Source organism: Lepisma saccharinum, chromosome 4 (genome assembly GCF_977018435.1).
Source record: "Lepisma saccharinum chromosome 4, izLepSacc3.1, whole genome shotgun sequence".
NCBI lineage: Eukaryota > Metazoa > Arthropoda > Insecta > Zygentoma > Lepismatidae > Lepisma > Lepisma saccharinum.
Window position 1 is genome coordinate 87,451,335 of NC_139232.1, and position 27,240 is coordinate 87,478,574.

Below are 27,240 nucleotides of genomic sequence, written 5' to 3' on the forward strand. Positions count from 1 at the left end.
ACCTTGAAGTGACGTTCATCTAATTGGAACGGCACGGCTCACTTGCCGGACCCCGGTTCTGTCTGTCACCACCAGCCACTGTCGCTTTGACGCTAACAAAGGGTAGCATAAACCCTAAATAACCACCCCACACAAGAATACCATTTCGTTGTCGAGAAGTAAAGGCAGCAACGGAGCGTAAAGACGCAACAGAATCTTTGAAGATGCCCATGCGCAACAAACACACGGATACACACGTGTTTGATCCTACCAAACGAGGATATGAGCAAGTAACCGCCAATTCGAGGAATTTGTTTAAATTGTTTTTGGTGGCGCTCAAAGGGGTAGGTTTTGTGTGATGTCCAGTTAATGACATTGCAACTATTCGTACTTCAGCTAGGCGTTTTACACACTCAATAAACACGTTTAAAACGTAAAAAGTGTTATTTTTTTCTGTAAAGGGACAGGAGTGAGACTCAATTTGCAAAGAAAGTAAACATGTTTCAAGAGTGGTTACAGTATTATAATCCTATTTACTCCCCTTTTCATTGTCATATTACTATATTTAGAGACAAATGACATACAAACACACACACACACAGAGAGAGAGAGAGAGAGAGAGAGAGAGAGAGAGAGAGAGGATCAACATTGCAGCAGACAATATGCTTTAGTGCTGCTTTGTTTGTTAATTTCTGAAAACGCTTTTCCTTAGCCGATGCCAATGTGGACGGACTATCCTTCTTATTCCTAGACATCTTCCGAATATTCGAACAAACGGATTGGGAGAACAAATCCAAGTACGAGTTTGTTACGAGCGAGCTTTAATTTGAATAGCTCGTATTTTCGAAATGGAGCTTTCCGTGTAACAAACAATGAAGGAACAAAACTAATCAGTATCGCGGCTTGACAACATACCGAAAACGTAATGCGTAACAGTCTTCCATATTGGGGATTCAGGGAATGTTACCCTCCAATAATTATCAACAATTCACAGTCAAAGTTTATATAGTGCGGATGTAGTACCGTAGGTCCAGTCCTTAGTCAGGCGATATTTGGCGTGCTATGGAACCATAGGAGACAATCCAAATAATGGTAAAAAGAATCAAGTGACAATTGACAGTCAAAGCAGTGTGTGTTTCCATACCATTCCAATAACATAATAACAGACACATGGCGCAATTATATATTTTATCATAGTTCAACAAATGCATTAAGAATTGAGTGGTTATCTGATTAATGTTTCTTTTTAAGAACTTAAGTATTGAGCTCTGAAAAATTTAATAATAAGTATAAATTTCTATTAATGTAAAATTAACAATTCTCACTGATAATTCAGGTTGAACTCAGTGAAAATATGAATCGTGCATAGCAAATTAACACACTAAGCCAGTGTATCTTAACCTGAATCAGTCCTTTCTTTTGTTTAAATGTGCTGCGCCGAACCGAACAATTCTACTCCTAAATGCACCGTTGAAATTAAATATCAATAAATGAATTATGGTATAATCGATTACGTCCCCGCTTGGTGACACACATCAAGTTGGGTTTAAAATAGTTATTAATCACTGTATCTACTATACCACTCCCGACTCGGTATGATGGATGTCAGGGCCCGGTACCGGGTCGCAGCCCGACGGTTGAGAAGCAGTGCATTAAGCTATTGTTATATCTGATGATCCAGGTTCGATAATTGGCTGCATGTTCTCAAGCCGGAATTTTCCGTCAACTTCTGCATAAGCGTTTTTGCGGTACTTCAATTGGTACTTGGTGGGGGGGTCAGAGCATGGTGTCGACCACATCACCACCATAACCAAGATCGGGAAGATTAGGACCGAGATTACCTTATGACTGTTTCGAAAATTTGCTTATTGTTGTCAGTTTCACATATTTATTTCAAATTCTATTTAGTAGCGTACCTATAATATCTTTGATTCAACTAATGAGTGATTTAATCAGGTTCGATGGCTTTTGTAGGGCCTCCCCGATGGCGCAGTGGTATCGTCGTCGCCTTGTAATCAAGGGGTCCCGGGTTCGATACCCGGTGGAGGCACAAGTGGTTCGGATCCCACTTTAAACTGTAGGTCCAGTCCCGATTAGCCTTACTGTGCATAAAGTGGACTTAAAACACCAAATCAAAATCAAATCAAATCGATGGCTTTTGTAAAATCAGAAATTATTATTATCTTTATTTTTCATTGACTCGTGCCTTTAAGGTGCAGTTACGTAACTTAAAAATTACTAAAAATGACCGAAATAACACAAAAATTGCGTAAAATAATCTAATTTTAACAGTATCACCTCACACATCTTGTCTTTTAGTGTCCTCCTCAGGAATCTGTGGAGCAAGGCCGCTCATAACGTTAGAGAAGGGGAGAAAGCGAGTGGGTGATGCAAAGCAGAGCGTGCTGCTGCGAACGTCTTGCAGATGAAACCGCGTTTTCTTCTTGATGCACTTACGTCCCTACTTGCGCAGATACTTGTTTTCGTTCCCTTGCTCCAGAGATCCCTGAGACAGAGCCAGTAGCATGGCCAGGATTTTCGAAAATGGGCGTTACGTATAATTTGTTAATTACTGTAGTTCAGTCTTCATTTTTCTATATTTTCTGCTTTTGACGTTCTTTTCTCAGAAATACTGCTCAGATAGGAGGGGAGGTTATGATCCTCACCAACCTTCCCTTGGTCACGCCACTGGACAGAGAGTATGAAATTCCACAACATCCAAACACTGGTCTGCATAGTTTTAAAAAATAAAGAAAACGCCATAGTTCTTCAGAACGGAGCTTTGAGATACGTCGAAGCTTTGGTTCTTGAAAGACAGGTAACTTTTGAAGCACCCTGTGATGCGAAACCGACTTGCTCTTTCGTCGTTTCCGGTAGTACTCTGTTGCCGCATTCGACACCGGAGAGACTTTCTAAAACTGTCTCGTCTTCAAATTATTGGCGAAAGACGGAACGATAAGCGAGAGAAATAGGGGGGAGGAGGGGGATGCCTTTGTTGTTGCAGTGTGATACCTACACTGGTTACAGCCTCGTCCCGGCAGTTTTTACTGCTCACTGAAACACACTTTATGCTTCCATTCTGTCTTTCTCTCTCTCTCTCTCTCTCTCTCTCTCTCTCTCTCTCTCTCTCTCCTATTCGCATGCGTTATCTTTGTCTCTCTTCAGTCGGCGCTTGTTCCCGGGCAATTTCTATCGCTTCCACAATCCACAACGGCCATTACAATGGCTCTTTAGGAGGAAACATTCATCAAGCCTCACTCTCGTGGTTCTTTTGTAATTCCCTTCCTTTTCTCTCCTTTCCCAGTGAATAGAAAATCTAATTATCCACTCCTCACGCTCAAATCTAGTCTGCGCTGGTACAGTGTCTCTCAAAAGTTTTAGGACAACGACATTTTAAACTAGGCAACCCAATTTACACAAGGTGTTGGTGGGTTGCGTGTAGAGTTAGGCTCAATTTCAGGGTTGCCACATGCACAATAAATATTTATAAAATACGCGAAAGAAATAAAAACAAGTATTAGTGTATAAAAAGTATTAAAAATATCAATATTATATCGCAAGTGACAAAATTCTTTCTGAAAGAAAAATAATAGGTTTTCTAGCATTTCATCGCTGATGAGTCTACAGAAAGGAGAAGAGGTGAGAGAAAACGAGAGGTGACAAATGACAGGAGAAAGAGAAAGCGAGAGGAGAAGAGGAAAAGTAGAGGAGAGAAGAAAGAGAGGATAGACGAGGAGAGGAGATGTAGTGAGGAGAATGGAAAAATATTCTAGGAGAGATGAGGAAAATGGAGGAAAGAAGAGAAAAGAGAAGGAAAACGAGATGAGAGAAGAGTGGAGAGTAGAGTAAAGGAGAGAAAAAGAGAAGAACGAAAAGAAGAGGAGAAAAGTGCGTGGAGTCGGAAATCTAAGACAGGAAAGGAGATACGAGGAGTGGAGATGAGTGGGATGGAGATAAGATGCGAGAAAAGTAGGGAAGGCGATATGAGATAAAAGCAGAGCAGAAGGAGGGGAGAGAAGAAGGAGAAGGAGAAGAGAAGAACAGAAGGGACTGAAGAGAAGAGGTAGTTGCAGAAAATATCGTTTCAGCGTCAAGAATTGATGCATTGGTCAAATTATCGACATGAAACATTCAATAACATTTTGAAATGTATTGGAGAATGTATTAAATCGGTGCGAAATGCCTTTTAGCTTAGTTCAGAGCAAGGTAAAATCTTTCATGTAAGATCTTTGATTTTACCTGCGATTATAACACTAAAAACATGAATGTAATTTTAATATTTATAAGAATTATCCAATTTTTGTCCAATTCTCGGTTCGTTGAAATGGAGATTTTGTAATTTAATATTTCCCCTCCCCCATCGTTAATTCCAAACTGAATCATTCCGTCTCACAAGGGGTGAACAATGAACACAATGGGATAGGTCTAAAACTTACGAAAATTTTCTGCCACCGGAAGGGTTTGAACCTACGACCATCAGATTGACAGTCCTGAACGTTAAACACTACACTACAAGCTTTCGCTCCTGAAAGTAAGTAGAAGGAGCTGACCAATGTGAAATGTAGATGCAACTCTCCTCCTACACGTAATGTGCAAACCATACTTGTTTGTAACAAAGAAAACGAAGGTAGTACGACTCGGAGAAAATATTTAATGGAGACTTGCACATGATGAGAACTTTTCATTCGATATTTGCGGAGGTATCCTTGCATTGAACTCGAGTGGGAAAAGGGGTAAAATTAGTATGTCCTGAATTAACACAAATATAAATAGTTATTTCATTAATATTTGTCAATGTCTTTGAAACAGTACACAATTATCGTTAAAGTATTATAATTCACGATCTTATACATGAAAATATCCCTATGAACGTGTGTCAATTCATTTATTTGTTTATTTTTTTAGAAATTCCATTTGCAGAACAATGTAGCTACTATACACTGCTATTACAATTAATGTTACCATGCTCTTGTTTGTAATAAAAGGAGAATTAAAAAAAAGAACACCTCCTAAGGAGGATCGAACCTAGACCACAATCAATGCTTTCAAGAACTCTAACCACTACATCACGCCCTTACTTTCGATTGAAACAACAATATTTAAGTATTCTGTCTCTCCAATATTGTAAATAAAGTTGGGTATACATGTGGTTGAACTTTTACTTCAATTTTGGATTGCTTTCTTGTAGTATAGCAGATATCTTCGAGAAATAATTTTCGAAGTGATGAAGAAAAACGAGAATATTGGTAGTTGTGAAAATGCGAGTTATTTCTTCTAACTTATTATTGTGATTAGACATTATTAATGAAAAATATCTAGAGGCTTGAACATTACAGGACGATGTTCTTTTCCTGTGATACTGCAACAGACGAAATGCTTGTTTACTGACGCAAGTCTGGTGTTCAGAACAGTGTTATGAAATGTATTTGCTGTTGCGTAAGGTAACACGAAATAATTACACCGTTTGCGAACTACCAAATCTGCGCAACGTTAGACGTAAACAGGCGGAACATTTTATTCCTCACATTTGACAGTATTAGTCAAGAGAGACTCGTGGGACACTGTGTTAAGGGATCTGGAGTAAATCCTTCTTATTTTTCTTCCTCGAAGGACAACAATTTTTATAGTAGAGCAACAGTAGTTCCGCTCTTTCTTATTTCTTTTAAATTCTTCCACATTCCTTTGATTGGGTTAAATATAAATAAAAGTATTGTTTGCATTTCTGTCATTGACGTAGACCAGGCCAGTACGCAGGATTTCTTTGAGGGAGTGGCCAGACCCTAATGTGTGTGTGTGTGTGTGTGTGTGTGTGTGTGTGTGTGGGTGTGTATAGATAAGAGAGAGAGAGAGAGACAGATATTACAAAATAGTTCAAATAGTGCGAGCGCGATTCAAAAGTCATGATAATTCTATGTTTAGAAAATAATAATAATAATAACCCATAGCTCTACAGCCCGATGAGGGCCTTGGCTCACCTACCGACTGCTGGTCTCCCTCCCACACTGTTCCTCCGTCACCTGTTGTAGCGTGGGGATCTTAGACCAGTATTGGGGTGACGGGGGATCAGCCCGACGAGCCCCCAGCCGTTGCAGGTCTTCTCGATCGGGTTACGCTCACTCACTCGGAGCTTCCCAATTTGTTTAGAAAATAATATATTTATAAATTAAATGTTGCGTACTAGGAATTATTATTACAATAAAAAACATGTCTAATTGTGAGTTAAGAAAACAACAATAACAAAGAGACATTCTCGCATCTCACGATTGCAGTTCGAAAAAGTCGGGTCAGGGATTGAAAGTAGCGCACTGTCCTGACTAAATCGGTGAATCGGACGTCTGCTAGCCTTGCATTATAAAACTAAAACCATCCAATATGCAGCCTGAAGACTTTTGCGCAAGAAACAGATTCATTTATGTAAGAACAAAATTGAAATGTTTACACATTTCTAAAATCGACGATGTTATTTTCGTAGTTATTGATAGAGGTTCACATTTAAATATTTCAGGGTTCGAGGGGGGCATGGCCCCCATGCCACCCTGGATACTGGCCTGACGTTAGTGACGTAGACAGTGGGAGAGAAATTTTGGAGAATCTTTGTATTAAATTTATTATTTACATCCACCTTATGCTCAGATAGGTTTATTGACAATCGTGAACTTTTCGTTTAATAGATAATATTTGGTTTCAAACGACGGGAGAACATTGGTCTAATTTTCTTTCTTGCTCTTTTGTGAGAATATATACTTCTACAATAGCAATCGCGTTCGGAAACGGTGAAAAAAAATGACTTGGTTTTCAAAGGCAGACAACCTTGGTAGCGTAGCTTGCTCGCGTTCAAGTGACTCACTCACGCTATTCAAGGCCGCTTCTTATCGCAAAACATTGTCTTTCGATGCACCCAGCAAGTTACGAGTGACCAGAGTCGAATTTTAAAGAGAATCTGAAGAATGACAGATTTCATCAGAGGCGGCTAGGTGGGCACTAGCTCAACATGCAATAGTTTAAGTGATAATTTCTGACAACCAAGAAACCTTATTGAATAAGTATTGGGATAGTAATACGCGTACCCGCTCCTTTTTAACGATGTAAGCTCGAAGACAATCTGTATTCCATTTGTTTGTATTGGCAACTTGGTCAACCTGAGGTTATTATAAGGAACTATTTCCTAGATGTTCATGTAACCGTTATAAAATTAAAAATAAAATATATTCACAAGCTTAGATATACTAACAACGAAGAAATAAATTCAGAGTTAATTTTCAAATGCATGTGTATAGGGTAATTCTAGAAGTACAGAGCTATATCAGAGTATTCAACTTCTTTTTGCAGGATAACGTTTACAATATTCACGCGACAGAATAATTAAGAACTGTTTCTCCAAGAGAAGCAAAGGGCGTAGTGTATTGGTTAGAGTTCTTGAAAGCATTGATTGTGGTCTAGGTTCGATCCTCCTTAGGAGGTGTTCTTTTTTTAATTCTCCTTTTATTACAAACAAGAGCATGGTAACATTAATTGTAATAGCAGTGTATAGTAGCTACATTGTTCTGCAAATGGATTTTTTAAACAAAATAAACAAATAAATGAATTGACACACGTTCAAAGGGATATTTTCAAGTATAAGATCGTGAATTATAATACTTTAACGATAATTGTGTACTGCTTCAAAGACATTGACAAATATTAATGAAATAACTATTTATATTTGTGTTAATTCAGGACATACTAATTTTACCCCTTTTCCCACTCGAGTTGAATGCAAGGATACCTCCGCAAATATCGAATGAAAAGTTCTCATCATGTGCAAGTCTCCATTAAATATTTTCTCCGAGTCGTACTACCTTCGTTTTCTTTGTTACAAACAAGTATGGTTTGCACATTACATGTAGGAGGAGAGTTGCATCTACATTTCACATTGGTCAGCTCCTTCTACTTACTTTCAGGAGCGAAAGCTTGTAGTGTAGTGTTTAACGTTCAGGACTGTCAATCTGACGGTCGTAGGTTCAAACCCTTCCGGTGGCAGAAAATTTTCGTAAGTTTTAGACCTATCCCATTGTGTTCATTGTTCACCCCTTGTGAGACGGAATGATTCAGTTTGGAATTAACGATGGGGGAGGGGAAATATTAAATTACAAAATCTCCATTTCAACGAACCGAGAATTGGACAAAAATTGGATAATTCTTATAAATATTAAAATTACATTCATGTTTTTAGTGTTATAATCGCAGGTAAAATCAAAGATCTTACATGAAAGATTTTACCTTGCTCTGAACTAAGCTAAAAGGCATTTCGCACCGATTTAATACATTCTCCAATACATTTCAAAATGTTATTGAATGTTTCATGTCGATAATTTGACCAATGCATCAATTCTTGACGCTGAAACGATATTTTCTGCAACTACCTCTTCTCTTCAGTCCCTTCTGTTCTTCTCTTCTCCTTCTCCTTCTTCTCTCCCCTCCTTCTGCTCTGCTTTTATCTCATATCGCCTTCCCTACTTTTCTCGCATCTTATCTCCATCCCACTCATCTCCACTCCTCGTATCTCCTTTCCTGTCTTAGATTTCCGACTCCACGCACTTTTCTCCTCTTCTTTTCGTTCTTCTCTTTTTCTCTCCTTTACTCTACTCTCCACTCTTCTCTCATCTCGTTTTCCTTCTCTTTTCTCTTCTTTCCTCCATTTTCCTCATCTCTCCTAGAATATTTTTCCATTCTCCTCACTACATCTCCTCTCCTCGTCTATCCTCTCTTTCTTCTCTCCTCTACTTTTCCTCTTCTCCTCTCGCTTTCTCTTTCTCCTGTCATTTGTCACCTCTCGTTTTCTCTCACCTCTTCTCCTTTCTGTAGACTCATCAGCGATGAAATGCTAGAAAACCTATTATTTTTCTTTCAGAAAGAATTTTGTCACTTGCGATATAATATTGATATTTTTAATACTTTTTATACACTAATACTTGTTTTTATTTCTTTCGCGTATTTTATAAATATTTATTGTGCATGTGGCAACCCTGAAATTGAGCCTAACTCTACACGCAACCCACCAACACCTTGTGTAAATTGGGTTGCCTAGTTTAAAATGTCGTTGTCCTAAAACTTTTGAGAGACACTGTACAAGGCTTGAAGATATGGGAAATTTAAAACCCTTGATCGCAGTCCTAGGTAATAACAGACATTTTCCAAACTCAATGTGAGCAAAAACTTTTCTCTAACATGTGCCCATTTTAATCCTGATTCCAGCCAGCGAACCTAGACTAACACGAGGTATGCATAAGGTAATGCGCAGTAAATATTGACGCATGCGCGTGCAGGTCGAAATGCTCTCAGTGGGTGGAGTTTGCTGTGCAACGTCAGTAGTTAGATTCGCTCTGGAGCTGCGTATAATAAACAGCTAGAGTATTAAAGTAAGCTAGCCCTGCTTTCGGATATGAAATGTGGATCATCTGCATAGGGGATCCCGGGAGTTTTAAGGGGTGGGATTAAACTGCTGATAAAATAAATGTAAATGCAATTATGGATAGGTAAATGTAGCGAAATTTTTTATATTTCCCTTGTATTATTCAGGAAAACCAAGTCTAAAGTGGTTTCTGACATACTTCCCTTATTAATCCTCTCCTTTTGGAATTTTTGCGGAATATCTGTAGAAATGCCAGAAAAATTATGTGCTAATTCAGAGAATATATGTCCGACCTCCATATGGCAGTTAGTACAGTGCACTACGACCCCAGAGGTTCTGGGTTCAAATCCCGGTCTGGCTGTTCTTTGTGAGTGTCCGTTCATAAATTTCATCATATCATCACTCATCCTCATCTTCTCGATCAGCCAAAAGTGGCAGAAAAGCGAAGAAAAATAAAGGAAATCAATCAATCAAAAGTGGCAGAGAAGCGAAGTAAAATAAAGGAAATCAATCAATCAAAACTGGCATAAAATCGAAGTAAATAAAAAATCATTCAATCAAAAGTGGAAGAAAAGCGAAGTAAAATAAAGAAAATCAATCAATCAGAAAATATATGAACGGACAGAATGGTGACAATGAGTGGAAGAATCAGCAGATAAAAACGGTATCGAACAAACATTGATTGATTGAATTAATTTATTTTACTTCGCTTTTCTGCCACTTAATCCTGACGATAAGTATGAACTTGTGATAAGATGAAACAGGTGAAAGAACCACCACAAACACACAAGGACAACACACACCAACGGAAGTCCCACAGAAGATTATACTGGCTGTGTGCACAGACAGGCAGAGCTTCGATGGCTTGTAACTTTGCAGTTACCGGGTTGTACTACATGAAAATTAGATTAACTTTTGGGTAACTTAAGCGAAGGTCGCCCCTTACACTCCACAAAAATTGAAATTAATAACTAACAATGAAATTAAAATGAAACACAATTACTCTTGAGGAAAGTAAATTGTCGAACAAGTAGAGAAAAATTAGGGGATAACACTTCACCAATGAAGTAAAGATGGAGACACAAGATATGCCGTAAAACAAATAGAATGCCAAGTATTTTTTTCTGGTTTTTGGAATTCTGCAACCGTCTTTCTATCCATTGCACAACAGTTTTGTGTCTAAAGTTTCCGCAAAATGTTCTTAGAATACATTTGCATATCAATGAAATGAGTTTGTAGTGGTGCGCTCAAGTAAAAAGTGTAAAATATAGTGATTCAGTCGAAATTTTAAACTGTGTCTCCAGTACTTATTTGTCCATCCCTGCATAAAGCAGGTTTCAAATAAACTTTGGAAACGTTTATTTGCGAAAAAATACAAATTTAATTACAAATACTGCATTGAATGTTTATATTTATATTGACAAAGCCAACCTTCGCGGCCAACCTTCGCGGCCAAGTGGTTAGCACAGGGCGCTACGTCGCCAGTTGTCCAGGGTTCGAAACCTGACCTGGGCATGGGTGTTTTTTGTGAGTGTCCCTTCATCAACTTCATCATATCATCATTCATCTTCGTCGTTGCGATTAGCCTGAAGTGGCAGAAAATCGACGCACGGCTTTCATTCTCGGATAGAGGTTTCCACATCACATAACCTAAAACTACTATTAGGCCTATTACATCTGTAGACGTTAAGTCACTAAAAATTATGACATTTTTGCTATACATATATAGGTCTTTGTAGTGTAAATTAGTTACAAATTAGGTTATAATACTATGCAAAAAGTTATTTGATTGGTAGAAATCACATCCCCCACCGTACCAGCTCCGGTATCCCGAAGTAAAAAATATGCAGAAATCACATATGCTGTTCATACATATGCTAATTGAACAGTGTGTATTCCGCCTATTACAGGGGGTAGATGATGGCAATTAATTTATAAGATAATCAGGAACATGCAATAAGAGAGCTGGGTAATATGTGGGACGCGAGGGATGCATGAATTACTGGTGCTCCAACGTGATTGGGTTAACAATAGCTGATAGCTCTGTTCGGAGAGAGACTGTTCGTTCCAATGAAAGCTATAAGTCATCTTAACACCTGCTGTGTTGTCGGCTGGCCGTGGAAGTCACTTATCAAGCCGTTTCCACCACCTAAGGTACGATCTCGCGTGTAGGAACAGGGGAAAGAAGGCCACATGCCGATTGGAGTATGGGGCAACAAATCTCTTTCGGAGGCCCATTGGAAGAATAGTAATGCACGCAGGATCCACCAATGGTATTTGCAAACAGAGCAGTATAGTACTGGTTGTGGCGATGATATTCTTAGGGGGTTTCAGGTCGAAGCGTTACGCGACGAGAGACTCGGAGGGGTTCACATCGAAGTGAGAAACGACAAACGGCACGGGCGATTTCTCATTATCGTGCATCGCGTCACCTCGGTCTAAGGATTTACTCCCGTCCCATCGCTTCCCGATCCATCGCTCCTGATAACGAAAGTGTTTTTTTTCTGGGTCAGGTGTTCCCGATCCATTGCTTCCGAAAATAAGGAAATGAACACTCACAGAATGTATATAAAAATCTGTTTAACACGTACAAATTAAACTAACAAACGTTGTTACACACATAAATATGTAAAAAGAAGTAAATAAACAACTGAGCATTTCATAAATAAATAATAAACAAATAATAAGCAAATAAATAAATAAATGTACAGTAGGTAGCCTACACAATATATGTAACTAACCTAACCTAACCAAACCCAATAATTCTGGCATCTCTTGCAGAATACTCATCAAACTGAAGAAACTGTTCTTCATCTGATGTCTTCAAGATGTTTCGCGAAAACTTGATGTCTTTCACTGAATCCACTGTCAACGGAACTCCTAGGGATGTTGCACGAGCTCCATACATGCTCGACTTCAAGCCTGATAGAGACGGCAGGGTGGTGATAAACTCCAGACCTCTATCTCACTTTTCCTCCTCAAATATCTTCGTAACTGATGAAAGTTCTTCCCTCGCTCTTTTCCTGCAGTTGTTTTTATGTATGCCAACTTCTGTGGCTGCAACATCGGGAACGCAAGAATGTGTTTTCATACTAATAATCTGATTATTCAAATTCTGGGGCGATGAATCGGGAACACCTGTCCCCGGAAAAAACACTTTCGTTATCAGGAGCGATGGATCGGGACAAACCACGCCCACTTTTCGAGAAGCGATGGATCGGGAAGAGGTGGAACGGGAAGACCGTGGCCGAGGATGGATTGCTCTTCTTCAGACTGGATGGAGCCCTGGTTTTCCGGTTACAATCCCGCATAACGCAGTATTTCCACAGGAAATTCTTTAAATAAGATGAAATTAGTTGTTTTTTTAAATCGTGACTACTCATGAAATTGATGAGAGGAGGTGAATACATTGCCGAAAATACTGTGATAAAATTAGAAAATCCAAACCAGTCTGAAGAAAAGCATTCTCTCCGCACGCGCTAGCAAGACTGAGGTGACACGATGCGCGATATTGAGAAAAGGGTCTAGTCTGAGAGACAGCTGCAGCTTGTTGTATTACTTCGATTTATTTCCAAGTGGCACGTGGAACGCTTGTGGCTTTGGTCTGAAATCTCCTTCAACAGATTGATTCTAGGAAATCATTCTATCTTCCCAATCACTGGATCAGTTCATTTTTTGTGGTAGTCTTATTCCGAAGAGGAAGTTCATGAAGAAGGTTTCCACTTATGAATGTTTTGTTTTGTGTTCCTCCAGCAAGAATTTCTTACTCTTACTTATCTTGATTTCCATATTAAATATAGCAAAACCATTCTATTTTCAATATTCTATATAGCTTTTCTGTCACTTTTGGTTAATCACGTCGATGAGGGTATAATGGTGATTACATGAAGCTGAAATAACACTCGTAAATGACACTTATGCCTAATATCAGGGCTTTAACCTGGAACACTCGATAACGAAATCATTAATTTACTTATTAATTTACTTTGCCTTATTTATCATCGCGAAGGTAAAGCTCCGGGAGCCTTCTCTACCAGTCTGTCTCCAGTTGACCGGGATATCTGAACCATTTACCATATCGTCACATGTTCAGCCTTGTTTTCGTATTATTGGTCTCAGCTCAGATAAGTAAATATTTGTTCATTTTTCGGTTCATTGACTTTTCAATTTAGAGTAATTTTCCCCATTTCCCATTGCTTCTCTATTCCAAACATTTATTATTTGCTACAATACACTTAAACTGGACGTTATAATCAAGGGATCCCGGGTTTGATTCCCGGTGGAGGCACGTTCCACAGTGGTTCGGATTCCACTTTAAACTATAGGTTAAGCACCAATTAGTCTACATGAACATAAAGTGGGGAAAAAAAACCTTTATCATTACAATGGGCGTCTAGGGGGCGGGTGGGGGTAGATGTCTAACCGGTCCGTCAATCCCTTTTAAATTGGCATGCTTCATTTAAGTCACAAACAAGCAGAGAGCTCATTATTATTATTGTTAATAATAGGAATAAAGTTCAATTAGTATTTTAACAGACTAACAACTAACCAAAGTGAATACTGCGTTAGATCGAAAATTCAGAATAAAATATAGAAACCAGGTTATATTTTCGGATTCTAGCATTTAATCCAAAGAATAAATGGTTCCACAATTGTAACAATTCCAAAATTTAGAGTTTTATGTAAGAGGTCAAACAACATAAATTTAGGGGAAAAAATTTTCTCCAAACTTATAAAGCTTTTTCTCGGAGAAGGTGTGTAAAAGTCAATTACAACATTTTTAAGAACCATGCATTTCAGTACACTAACTGTACAAAATGTAAATAATAATAATAATAATAATAATAATAATAATGAAGGACGGTTGTGCTAGATATTCACTCATCTGATGGATCGAGTAGAAGAGGCTTCCTAAGGATAATAATGAAAATATAAATTAGGAATTAAATTGGTTTATTTTTTTTACTTATTAGCTGATTACCCGGCGTTGTCCGGGTATATATTTTTCCCAATCTTCTATTAAAGTTGTCCGTGGGAGAAACATGGCGATCTTAAATCCACTCTGCAGTACTTAATAGACTGCCTCCGTGATCGAGAAAGCAAGTCTCCCTCTCACTCTCCCTTTCACTCTCTCTCTCTCTCTCTCTCATGTCATCGTGAATATCACCAATTAGCTTAGCGATTCCGAAAACTATGGATTCGACACTAATGTAGGTCATTTTTTACATTTTATTTTTCACCCTCTCTCACCCCGCCCCCCATGCTGATAGGTGATGAACTTGAACTTGAAGGGCATTTGGAGTGTCACTATTCATGTTAGCGACCCCGAAAACTATGGATTCCACAATAATTTGGTCGTTTTCGATTAGTTTTACATGTCACCCCCTTCCCACCCCCACCCTAGGGATGCCAGGGGTGTCTTACCCCCCATAGTATTTCTTTCCAGATTGCAAGTGATACGTGTACCAAGTTTGGTTGAAATTGCTCCAGGCGTTCGAGAGTTATGACGTAACAAACATACATACATATATAAATACGCACATACATCCATTTTTATATACAGGGTGATTGGTAATTCGATCTATTCCTGGAAAGGGGTAATACTAGAGCACATTTGCAACAAATTTGACCCTATGCACCGGGGGTCGGAAATCAATGGGTTTCGAGTTATTGCAGTTTGTAGATTTTCGTGACATATTCCGACTTGCGACCAAAAAACTACTAATTGTGAAAAAAACTACTAAACCCTGGACACTCAATCGACACGTTGCTAACAGCTGACGAATGAGTGACTACTGGGGAAAAAATTCATGCCCAAAATCCCCATACCCACAGAAAAAAACAGTCATTATAGCACACGTCATGAAGAAATTTGGAAATTATCGTTTAAATGGAACAGGATTACTCAAAAAAATGGTAATACACTTAGCGTAAAAATTACGGATAAAACTTCCTCGTTTCATAAGCTCTCCAAAAATATACAAATGTTGTCAATTGACAGACGGGTTGGGGGAAAAATTTGAATATAAAGCGGAGAAGGCGCGTTGTAGACCCCCATCATCTGACAAGAATTCTGTGGACGAACGAATCCAAATTCGACCGCGATGGTATTACGAATTTTCATAATGCGCATTTTTGGTCCGCTAAGGGTCATAACCCCAGAAAATCTAAAGAAAAGGCTCACCAGAGAAAATTCTCACTAAATGTGACTCATCCACAATCATGTGAAGGGGCTATTCTATCTGCCACAAAACCTAAACGGCATTACCTACGAAAACGAAGGGAAGAATTGACGACGCTGCTGGAGGATGTGCCGCTCGCCACAAAAACGGGTATAATTTACAAATGGCTACCCAGCCCACTATTTCCGGGGTGTGCGACAGTGGCTGGACGACAACTATCCCATGCGATGGATTGGTCGATGCGGCCCGATTCTCTGGCCGGCGAGGTGTACGGATTTGACGCCATGCGACTTTCACATTTGGGTTCACATGAAAGAGTTAGTCTACAGTACACCAGTGTATTCCCAAGAAGAGTTGAGAGAGAGAATTGTGACAGCCGCCCAATACATAAGAGACTGAGTGTCAACGCGAGTGACTGTGTCTGAAGTACGCGTATTGCATACGTAACCGGGGGAGGCAATTTGAACAGGATTTGTAGTTTTCGTAACAGTTAATTCTGACAACCTGGAATCATGAGAATGGTAAATAACATTATTATTTCACTCATTTTCGTTCCTTTATTTATCACAACCGACAACTTCTTTTCACTTTACAAAGAGGTCTACAACGCGCTTTCTCCGCTTTATATTCAGATTTTTCCTCCAACCCGTGTGCCAGTTGACAACATTTGTATATTTTTGGAAAGCTTATGAAACGAGGAAGTTTTATCCGTAATTTTTACGCTAAGTGTGTTACCATTTTTTTGAGTAATCCTGTTCCATTTAAACGATAATTTCCAAATTTCTTCATGACGTGTGCTATAATGACTGTTTTTTTCTGTGGGTATGGGGATTTTGGGCATGAATTTTTTCCCCAGTAGTCACTCATTCGTCAGCTGTTAGCAACGTGTCGATTGAGTGTCCAGGGTGTAGTAGTTTTTTCACAATTAGTAGTTTTTTGGTCGCAAGTCGGAATATGTCACGAAAATCTACAAACTGCAATAACTCGAAACCCATTGATTTCCGACCCACGGTGCATAGGGTCAAATTTGCTGCAAATGTGCTCCAGTATTGCCCCTTTCCAGGAATAGGTCGAATTACCAATCATCCTGTATATAGAAGATGATATTTGTTATTGCATAATTCAATCATAACCACGCTAATAATAATAATAATTACTATTATTATTTGTTTTTTCTACTATTTAAGTTTTATCAGTAGGCTGACCCCACTATAAAAATATCTGGCGACGCCCATGACTATTAGCTCTTGTTGCTTTGGCCTACGACTGGTTCAAATGTTAACGACAATACCTTCGGTTGTTACCTTCTCAGTCTCGTCTCGATTTACAAGCTCTTGTCTCGTCGGTCTCGGCATTAGCTTAATTGTTCAGATCAAGAGTCTACAGCTGACTTAGGGGAGTGAAATGTTAGCTCATTAAATACAATCAAGAAAAACATAAACTTGGTTCCCGTAAGCAATAACAATACCAAACCTAACCTACCAGAAAAGTTATATTTTAGGCCAACTTTAGGACAAAGCTTAGAAAGAGCCTACGACGTAAGTGTCAAATTTCCCCTCCCGTAACCTATTCTCACTCTGGCTTTTCTTACAGCTTCCTTTCTCAACAATAGCATACCTCCAAAGAATGCTTCCCTCATCCCCCATCCCTTTCTGCCGGTGTGTATGTGTGTGTATAAATATCAGAAAGATGTAACGTATATCATCAACGGGAAGGTCCTCATAAAACGCTGTAGTAGCACTTAGAGTCATTTATTACAAGGAGGGACCACAAAGGTATCATTGTCCTACGTTGTGAGGGACGATTGCAGCGACAATGAGTGGCTGCACGGCAGCTGGGGTGAAGGTGATGGGTGCATTGTTAGACATTAAAGATGGCTTTGCGGACTGTCCGATGGAGCCCCTTTCAGACGTATCAAGCTACCTTTTCCCTTCATATTTCTTGTTTCCTCCGTTACCTAACCTCCCCCCTTTTGTAATGGAGAATCGTATACCCTAGGTCGGACCTCTTGCTGACAATGGGATGTTCTTTTTTTTCTTCAGGACGAAGTCGAAAATTGGCTTCATCCTTTGGACATCCATTTAAGATACAAGGTTTCCAAAATGACTTCCAGGATGAATTAAGGGATAAGGAGGGAGGTTATAATAGAGGAAAGGGGTCTGAAGGGATCATTTCTCAAGTCTGGAAGGTTTCTCTTGTTTGGATTCAAAAGCAAGGGTCTGTGGCCTCCCTGTTCCCTTGGTTTTCGTTCAGTAGCCCAGGCGTTGCTCTTGAAGCGATGAACGTTACGCATTGCAAAATGTTTAACCCCAAGATGTGGCCTAGTTCTAGTAATGTGGAAGTCTAAAGAAGAGGTCTCTAGAATCGTTTTTCCACCTCATTTAGAATCGATGGAAAGTCTTCCTTTTTGAATCCATCTCATCTTTCATATCTGGACCTGGTCTCTTCTCGTCACCTTTACCATTCTTTGTCAACCTATGTTTCTAAATCAACAAAACATGTTCTGTTAAGCATTTTGATAATTATAAACAACAAATTTAGTAGGATTTACCTCTTCTTCTTCTTTTGGCTCTACAACTCTATGTGCGTCTTCGCCTGCTCAATGATTTTCATCCACTTTCTTCTATCTTGCGCACATCTTTTCAAATTCTTTATCTCCATTGTTTTCAGATCTTCAAGTACATCATTTTTCCATTTAATTTTTGGTCTTCCTTTTCGTCTTGTTGAGGTTGGTTTTCACGAGGTTATTTTCCTTGTTACTCTGTTTTGTTGCATTTCCTCTACGTGCCCTATCCATGAAAGTTCTCTAGCTGTTATTTCTCTTGGAATATTTTTCTGCCTAATCAACGACTCGATTTCCTCATTTGCTTCTTTTTCTCCATACTTCATTGTCTATTTTAGTCGAGGAAAAAAATGTTGGCATTATCTTTCTTTCAAAGATCAAGCAAGAGTTTTAGTTCAATGTGCTTATTCAATATCCAGGTTTCACAACCCTAGATCGCCATTAGCTATAATAGTGCTTTCTTGACTCATTTTTTGTTAACTTGTTATTCAATTTGTGTTATTTTGTTATTTTTAGTTTTTGGTTCCATTGTTGATAATTTCAGTGTAAAATGGCCATCTGTGCTGTATCTGGAATTTTTGCAATAAATGAATAATGGTATTACGTATATAGTCTCAACTTGAAAGTAGGATTTACTAAATTTGTAAATTTGACCAAATTATTTGGAAAATCTTCACAAATGTGCTCGATTACAACAGAAATTTGGTTCTGGTGAACAATGATTAATTTGTCGACCATGTAAACAAATGTTTGGTTCTTAGAAACTTTTTTCCAAACAAACTCCGTTCTCTGTGTACCCTACAATCATCAGCCACAACAAATATTGGTTTCATGTGTGACTTCAGGAAATTATAACAAGGCTGTGTTTCTTAACCTGGACGAGTCGTAAGAAGTTGTTTCTATTTAATCCAGATATTGTTTTGTTTCCCGCTAGATGGCTAACCAAGCTGTTGAAACACATAATATCTTCATCATATTTTTGGCATGAATAAAACACAACTGAAATATTTGAAAGAAATTGAACGATATGGTAGTCGCAAACTATGAAAACAGAGTTCTATCACCATTTTATGAAAACTCTGTTCACGCTACAGGATCCCATTAACTCATGGACAGAATAGTATTGAATAGAATTTAACTTCTAGCATAAGTAAGCTTTTGCAGCTACAATTGTCATAGAGTATTAGTGTTTATCTCCCCTTGAGTAGACATTATGTAGACAGACTAGGTTGAAGTTCCGAACTGGCAAACAACTAATCGTAGTCACGCGGATGTTGAAAATCATTTGCGCACGTTACAACAGCATCATCATTTATGAAAAGAAGATAGAGGTTGCTGCTATATAAATGATAGACTTTTCAGTTGAGTCATATCTTTTTATAATTTTCCATAAAATGAACCCTGATCAAGGCATCGATGTATCATTATGTTGTTTCATCAGTTTACCATTCTTCCTGAACCCAATAAGTAGTAAAGCTACGTAAATTAACCAAGCCAGACATCGAAACAAGGCGTATAATTTACACTGTTGGTCATGTTATACTGGCCTCACATGAATATTTTTCTTTCTCTCTCTCTCTCTCTTTCCCTCCCCCCCTCTCTCTCTCTCTTTCTTTCTTTCTTCCTCTCTATCTATATCTCTCTCTACCTCTCTCTCTCTCTGTAAGAAAAGGGAGGAAGGAAAGAAAGAGGACGAAAATAGAAAGCGAGAGGAAGATGTAAAGAGAGAAAGAAAGTAATAGGAGAGGAGGAACAGAGAGAAAGGAGGACCTCTCTTTTTCTATCTTTCTCTTTATCTCCTTTCAATTTCTCTCTCTCCCTCTCTCTCTCCTCATCTACCTCTCTCCCCCGGTGAGAGAGAAGGAAGTTAGAAGAGACGAAGAGAGAGAGAAGAAAAACATTTTTTTCCCTCTTGCTCTCTCTCTCCTCTCTCTTTCGGAAGAAAGAGAAAGAAAAAGAGAGAGAGAGACGAAAAAGTGTTTCACTTCCTCCCTTCCTTTTCTTTCTTGAAAGAGAGAGACATTTTGAAAGAAGAGGATAGGAGTAACTTTGTGGTGCTTATGGCTCTATCTAAATTGGGTGAACAACACTCTAAGGTAACAGAGCTGCCGCGGCAATTGTTAGGATGCCAACATTTTTTTTTTTAAAGAAATGAAATATTTTATATATTTGATTGATTGATTTGTTGTTTTAAGTCCACTTTATGCACAGTAAGGCTAATCGGGAATGGACCTACAGTTTAAAGTGGGATCCGAACCAATTGTGCCTCAACCGGGTATCGAACCCGGGATGCCTTGATTACAAGGCGACAACGCTACCACTGCGCCATCTGTGAAGCCCTATTTTATATAATGACCAATGGGGTGAAAGCTACAAAAACTAGACTATTGAAGAAAATCTGACTATCTTGGGCTCGTTGCTTAATATTTTTCTGTATCCACCACTTTTCTATACTTACTGAAGCTTGCTGCCCATTGGATTGCTCAGAGTAAATGTCTTCCTGGAATTTGAGCTTTTGTTTTAAGTTAATTTCATCCACAGATAAGCTAATCGGGACTGGATCTACAGTAGGATTCAAACTAGTGTACCCTGTCCCAGGAATCTGCGGGGCAATAGAACGAAAACAAGTCCCCTGCAGGTCTCACGAGAGGGCTCGTGAGAGTGAATTAACGCGCGAGAGGGAAGGGGATTGCAGCTACCAATCGTTTACAGTAGCGCGTACTGCTTTTCTCCGCCCACTCGCTTTCTCCCATCCTCTACCGTTGCGCTCTGCATTGCTCTACAGACTACTGGGAGAAACTTGTGTCCCTCAACCGGATATCGAACATAGGACCCCTTGATTACAAAGCAAGGACGAATCTCTCCCTGGAGAATGAGTGATAAACCTTTGTTGCAAGGTGAGAAAATTGCGTCGAAACCTTTGAACTACAAATCAATTGCAGAGAATAAATGAATCTTCAGACTGGTTGAGTCTCACTCGAACTTAGACTGTGTACAAGTTGTGTTCCTGAAGACACTAAAGCTCTTTACTCTTCTTCAAGATTACAGACGTCTCCAATGCAAGGTACGTCGCATATGCTAAGCAGTTCTGAAGAAGACCACAAGGTTACATTCTGGCACTCCTGCTTGTTGGGACTTCTCGCCGTAACACGTGTCCTCGCTTCTACAGAGTTTGTAGCGCGTGTCTGTGCGTCCTCACCTGGCCCTGTCCGTCTTGCAGGAATGGTGAAAATGACAGAACGGCGAGGAAGACAGACGAAAACAAGGACAGGAAAGTGTTGCCAATTTTTCAAAGAAAACTTACCTAGCATAAGCAGTTACGGTTATAATACAATGTGTTCTGTAGGATTCTAAAAAGCTACCACTTGACAGTAAAAGGTTTATTACAACGAAATGTTTTTGTTTTTTTTTACACTGAGAATTGTTTTTAATTTTGTTCTGCCCACACTGCTGAATGATGTGTGTGCAGGTGATCACGCTATCACGTGATTCCAATATGGCGTCGATGCAGGAAAAAGCTCAGTGCGTGTTGGCTTGCCGAGACGAAACTGCACTGCATTGCACAATCAGGCAGACAACAGTCTCATAGTACGTTACATTTAATTTAAGCAAATTTTCCACATACGTACTCTCCATTTTAATTTACAGAAATCCCGAAGGAGATTTGGCAAAGTCTCAATTTCGGTCGTCTCGGTTTTCGAAATATATATGGTAATTCCGGAAGAGATGGACCAATCGTTATTTCTCGAACTAGCCGCTAGAGTGTGCTAGCTGCATTGTTTTCTGAGTTCTGTGGTAAGGTTTTGCAGTTACTATAATCCATAATTCTTTAATATAAATCAAATAATACTAAATGAATAAAATAAATCATTGTTTACATGATAAAGCAATAGGCCTACAGAAGTTATCTTACAATAGCTTTTAGCCAGCATACCATAAAAAGTATACATAATCGTATATATAGTGTGTTGTGGTTCTTATGCTTTGCAAATCTTGTCTAAGCTTAACTCCCTTTTGGTATTTTAGATGAGCATAACAAGTGATATTTTTCAATAAATTACTATTTTTTTAAAAAATAAGGGCGTATTGTTACTTTCTATGTATTCAGTACAGAGAGAAATTCATTTCAAGTGAGCGGATTTTCTCCATTACATAATTCTATTTGAATCTTTTCAGTTAAACAGTTCGCTTCAAGGTTTTGTAAGGGATGCCCTTCTGGTAAGGCACCCAAAATTCAACCTCACTTCCCCGTAGTACACCCTGGTAATAGGCCAACGAGGGTCTGGCGTCTGAATCCAAGGCCAGGATACTCCTCTGTGGAGTCGTGTTGTCCTGTGCTTGTCCTTGTGAGTGGTTTACGCCTCGGCTTTTGATAGGTAAGGATATTTCAGTCCTCGGAGAGAGTGAGTGAATGACTAGTTTTCAAAATTGAGTTAGAAGGTTTTTAACATACCTATTTTATTTTATTATCAGGGACATGCTCTCAGTTTTGTTTTAGTTATGGGGCTTGTCCCCAAATTGTATGACGGGAAAAAATAGCCTGGGTGCTGAACTGCCCAAAAAATGAAAATCAATCGGTAAAAATGTCATAGCCGGGAAATGGATTTCTTCAAATTTACAGGAGAAAGTACTTACGGAATTGAGTTTCTGTGTAATTTCGGAAGGTTGTAGAAGTGTTTTCTCGCATTTTTCAATGTATTTAGCCGCTAAATCATGTATTTTTCTATAATAATGTCCGTCCGATGCACGAAAGCTGTTGCTTGCATTTCCATCCATGTACTTGAACCGGATGTTGCAAGCATCTGATGAAGTAATCCCCGGTAAGTATTACCAAACTCACAGTTTTTCACTATATTGCCGAACCTAAAGCAACCTAACTTAACCTTATCGTGATGGTGCGTGGGGCTGTCGCGAATGGTTTTTGGGACTTTGTGGGAATGTTTTTTGCGGGAATGGTCATACTATCCCGAATGGTTTTTGGGGCTATGCGGGATTTTTTTCTGTTAAGAAGGTTGAAACACTGCTTTGCCGTTTGAAACACAACGGAAGTCAAGATTTGCCCGCCAGTTTGCGCGTTCAGGAAGCGAGAAAAGTACGAACAATAATTACTCGATATGTCGACAATAGATACTGATTTCGTTAAAAAAAAAAAAAAAAAAGCGAAATCCCTTGTTAAACAATCTTTCGCAATGCAAACATATAACTTCGTTTCAACAAAAGTCTCAATTTTTAAAGAGCCTTCTCGGTCTCGTCTTGACGATAATGGCCTCGTTCGGACCCATCTCGATTTTTACGTCCTCCTTCGGTCTACTATCGCCAGGTCTCAAAGAAAGCTCAATTTTCAAACGGCAATATCGCGAGACAAGACCGAGGCTTCTCTCCCCTAGATGCCAAATCCAATTATGCTTGCCTCGATATTTAATATTTTTTAAAAAATTGAGAAATATAATATTCATTAAGGCATATATGTATGTTCTTATACTGATCTATTTTTCAACATTTAAGGCTGAATCACACGGAACTGGAAATACCAGTATAGGGATGCCCTAGATGACGCTGGACTGGCTTCCTGATTGGAAATGTTGGCTGCCAACCTGGCTGCTAGACGTTTTGACGACTAGACCGTGTTTTAATTGCAACTGGCTTTATCTGCTAGATTCTGTGGAACACCAATCAGAGCGAATGTTTGGTCATGGATTTTTTTCTGTGGATTTCGAGTGTTGGTTGTTTTTATTCGCTGTTCGATATTAATATTGAGATTGAAAGCGATGAGATTTGTGTACGACAAATGTGATTAGCCGATAATGAAAATCCATTCTATTAAATGTTTGACATATTTAGTTGAACATAATATTTTTTTTAATCGATCCTGTGAATCTCATATATGAATATGCTACATATCCGAGTACATTAAAAAGATTGTTTATTACCATATTTTCTTCCGAGCCAATTTCTAGCCCATCCTTTCCTTTGAATCTCTAAGTTTTAATTTTTACGAGCAGCAGCTTTTCTCCTACAAAGTTCTTCAAATCGCTCGTCCATCGTTTTAGCTGGTCTGTTCTGCGCAATGTCTTATGGGAACAATACTATTGTTACGTGGGGATAAATAGCGGGCGAGTAGTTTTCGCCCAATCACACTCAACCTTCAGCCAATGGGCGCAGCTGTCATTCTGCTCGTCTACTCCACGTGGAGTCTCAGTCACATGACTGCGGATATGCTGTTGCCGTACTTCGCAACTTCAATGTGGTGACCGTGGGAAGGTGCTTGTGCGCGGAGGGACAAGGTGGCGTAGAGTAGATGTGTGGCAACACTGTGCGTTGAGTGTGATTGTTGCAGCTGGTGGGCGCGCTCCGTGGACTTCAAAGCCAGCCGGTCGTTAACGTAACGACTATAACAAGTATTGTGGTAGGCGAACACTAGCAGATGAGCCAGTACCACCACAACTAGTCGAAGTCCAACTAGGAATTCTAGCCTCGTGTGATTCAGGCATTAGTCTCTGAATATCATTGCGTAATAAAACTTATAAAACAATAATAAGTTATTCTTCTACTCTTCTAGTCGACGCACGCGCTCACGTCTCATAGCTTATGGCTAAAGCTGTGGACTCGTAGCCAAGGAAACAAGGCGTTCGATTTCTGGGAGACATTGGATCGAATTTCACTTTAAACGGCAAATCCAGTCTCTGAACAGAACAAACTTTGTTTATTTAGAATAGCGCGCTCCCGGAATCACAGATAATGAATATATATATATATATTTTTTTTTTGATAGTGCTTCATTCAACATCGTCACACCTAATGGTACAAGAACGACATAAAAAAGTTAGAAATTTAACAGGTGGTAATGAAACACTTAGAAATATGCTGGGAAAAACTGTATCGAAGGAAGGAAAGCTTCTAAATTTAGCTTCAAACTGTCACAGTTGGCAGCGCTGTTGAAGGGTACCGTAGCCGGTTAGTCGAGTTCGACTTCACGCCTGGTTTGCACATTGGAGCTTCGGAAGCAACAACCAAAAGCTGACACGCCGGATGTACGTCACTGAAAGAACTGACGCCCCGTGGAAGATAGATGGCCTGATATTTGGTTGTGTTCTTTGAACATCTTCCTCCGATTCTCTCTTTTTCGAACGGAATTTCCGTTGCCATCAGAGAGAGAGAGAGAAAGGGGGCGGGGGATTACAACGTGAGGGAAATGGCCTTTGTAAACTTGATAACGGTTTCCATGCATCAACTGCTGTGATTGGGTGTCTGTACCGTACGTAAACATGGCAGAGTTATAGATTCACTGGCGCATGGATACGATTCCAATTCAACTGTTTTTTTTCGGTTAAAATCATGCGTAACGCAACATTTCCTGCAGAAGATTTTTCAAATAAGGTGATATCCGTAACAAAGAATGGTGACTGTACGACCCTTCTCCTTTTTGAATTTCAGCGCTTTCTAGTATGCAAAATAATATTATTTTACATTATTTACGTTCAGTTAGGTATTTATAACGTTTGTTGTTCTGACCACTCGTTCAACTTAGAATAGAATTTAGAATTTATTTTGAAATGCGTATGAGCCTTTACAGCTGTTCATACTACGCAATCATGAAAAATCAAGATTATATTAAAACGCAATGGGATGTTTTCAGAAAAATCAGCGTTTTTATCGATACGTCCTATCAACTTCATCATTATTCTGACTGGACCATTGTTCTAAATTCAAATTCAAGTTCAAGTTCAACTTAACGCTAAAATAAACGAAAAAAAATTCAAGGGTCAAAGCCGTGCCAAATTTAAACGGTGAGAACACATCAGTCATATTGCCCATAGGCGTGCGCACGGGGGGAGTAGGGGGCAGTTGTCTGTCCTAATACTCACTCTCACACAATTTAGTATAGAGAAATCTTATTACCGTTACTAAACAATATTATCATCTTTAAACAATATTTTCAAGCCGACAAAAGTTCCAAGCGAGTACGGCGGGTTAATTTCCTGTGTAATTGGACCATCTCACATCTTTCTCCAGCAAATTACTTGTTATTAAGACTCACGCATTTCATTCGTTAGACCAGTTACGGGGTCGAAGAATAAATTGGTCACACATTGGAAATGAATAAGTTATGTGTAGTTGTTTTGAATACACTGTACGAAGTCATGTTTATATGTAAATTAGTCAACCATAGAAAAGGAAAATATAGGGGGAGCAACAGAGAACTTTTGTGCTAATAGAGTGATTTTCGGTTGGTCTGAACACACACTATATACGCCCCTGTTTGGTACCCATCAGTACAATGAAACAGTGAAATGGAATAAAAATTTTCTTTCTCCGACTGAACATTTATTAAGGCTTCTGCCCCCCCCTTAATCAGAGGGTCTATGCACGCCTATGCCATTGCCATGAGCATTTTCATGAACTTACACTAAGTTGATAATAGAATAGCTATGATTCCGCTGAATACAATAGCCTTGTGGATCTTGGTATGAAAACATGATGACATCCAGATAGAGAAGCGAAGACAATCATTTGCAGGAAAGGTCACACGCATGCTCTTTCAAGTTTTGAGAATGTCTCTTTTACCAACAAACGTTTCACACGGTTGGACGGTCAATGGTGCGTCACCCACCGCCTCACAATGGCGTCAGCAAGCGGCCAACAACAAAAAAGGGAGGGATAGGCTGTTGTTTCCTCATCTTGACAGTGTTTGTCACTGGAGTCCGTCTTTGTTGTTCCCGCTTTTCACCCGAAAATTTACGATTCGTTTTTAGAAAGTTACTGAGACGAATTGCTTATTCCTTTATTTCAAGATGTCTTTATTGCTGTCCAGGGGTGGTTGTGGACATGAGGTGGATAAGGGCTGGACAAGGGAAATAGCTATACCAGGGGTTGTTGCTACGCACAGTGTTTACCCAACCTGTCAACAAGTTTGGCTGAGGAAGGTTGAAATAGACCTGGCCTGTCCCTCCCAAAGAAAGATATGCGCCTTGGGCCTTGTTTCAGACACTTTACAACTGGTGTTTTCGTACATGTTCGGTTGGCGATAGTATTGTAATGACGTCAAAAGTCCTGTCAGTTCTTGACATGAAGGACTGAAAAACAATAGCAATTGAAGAGCATAAGGTACACGTTTATTCCGATTC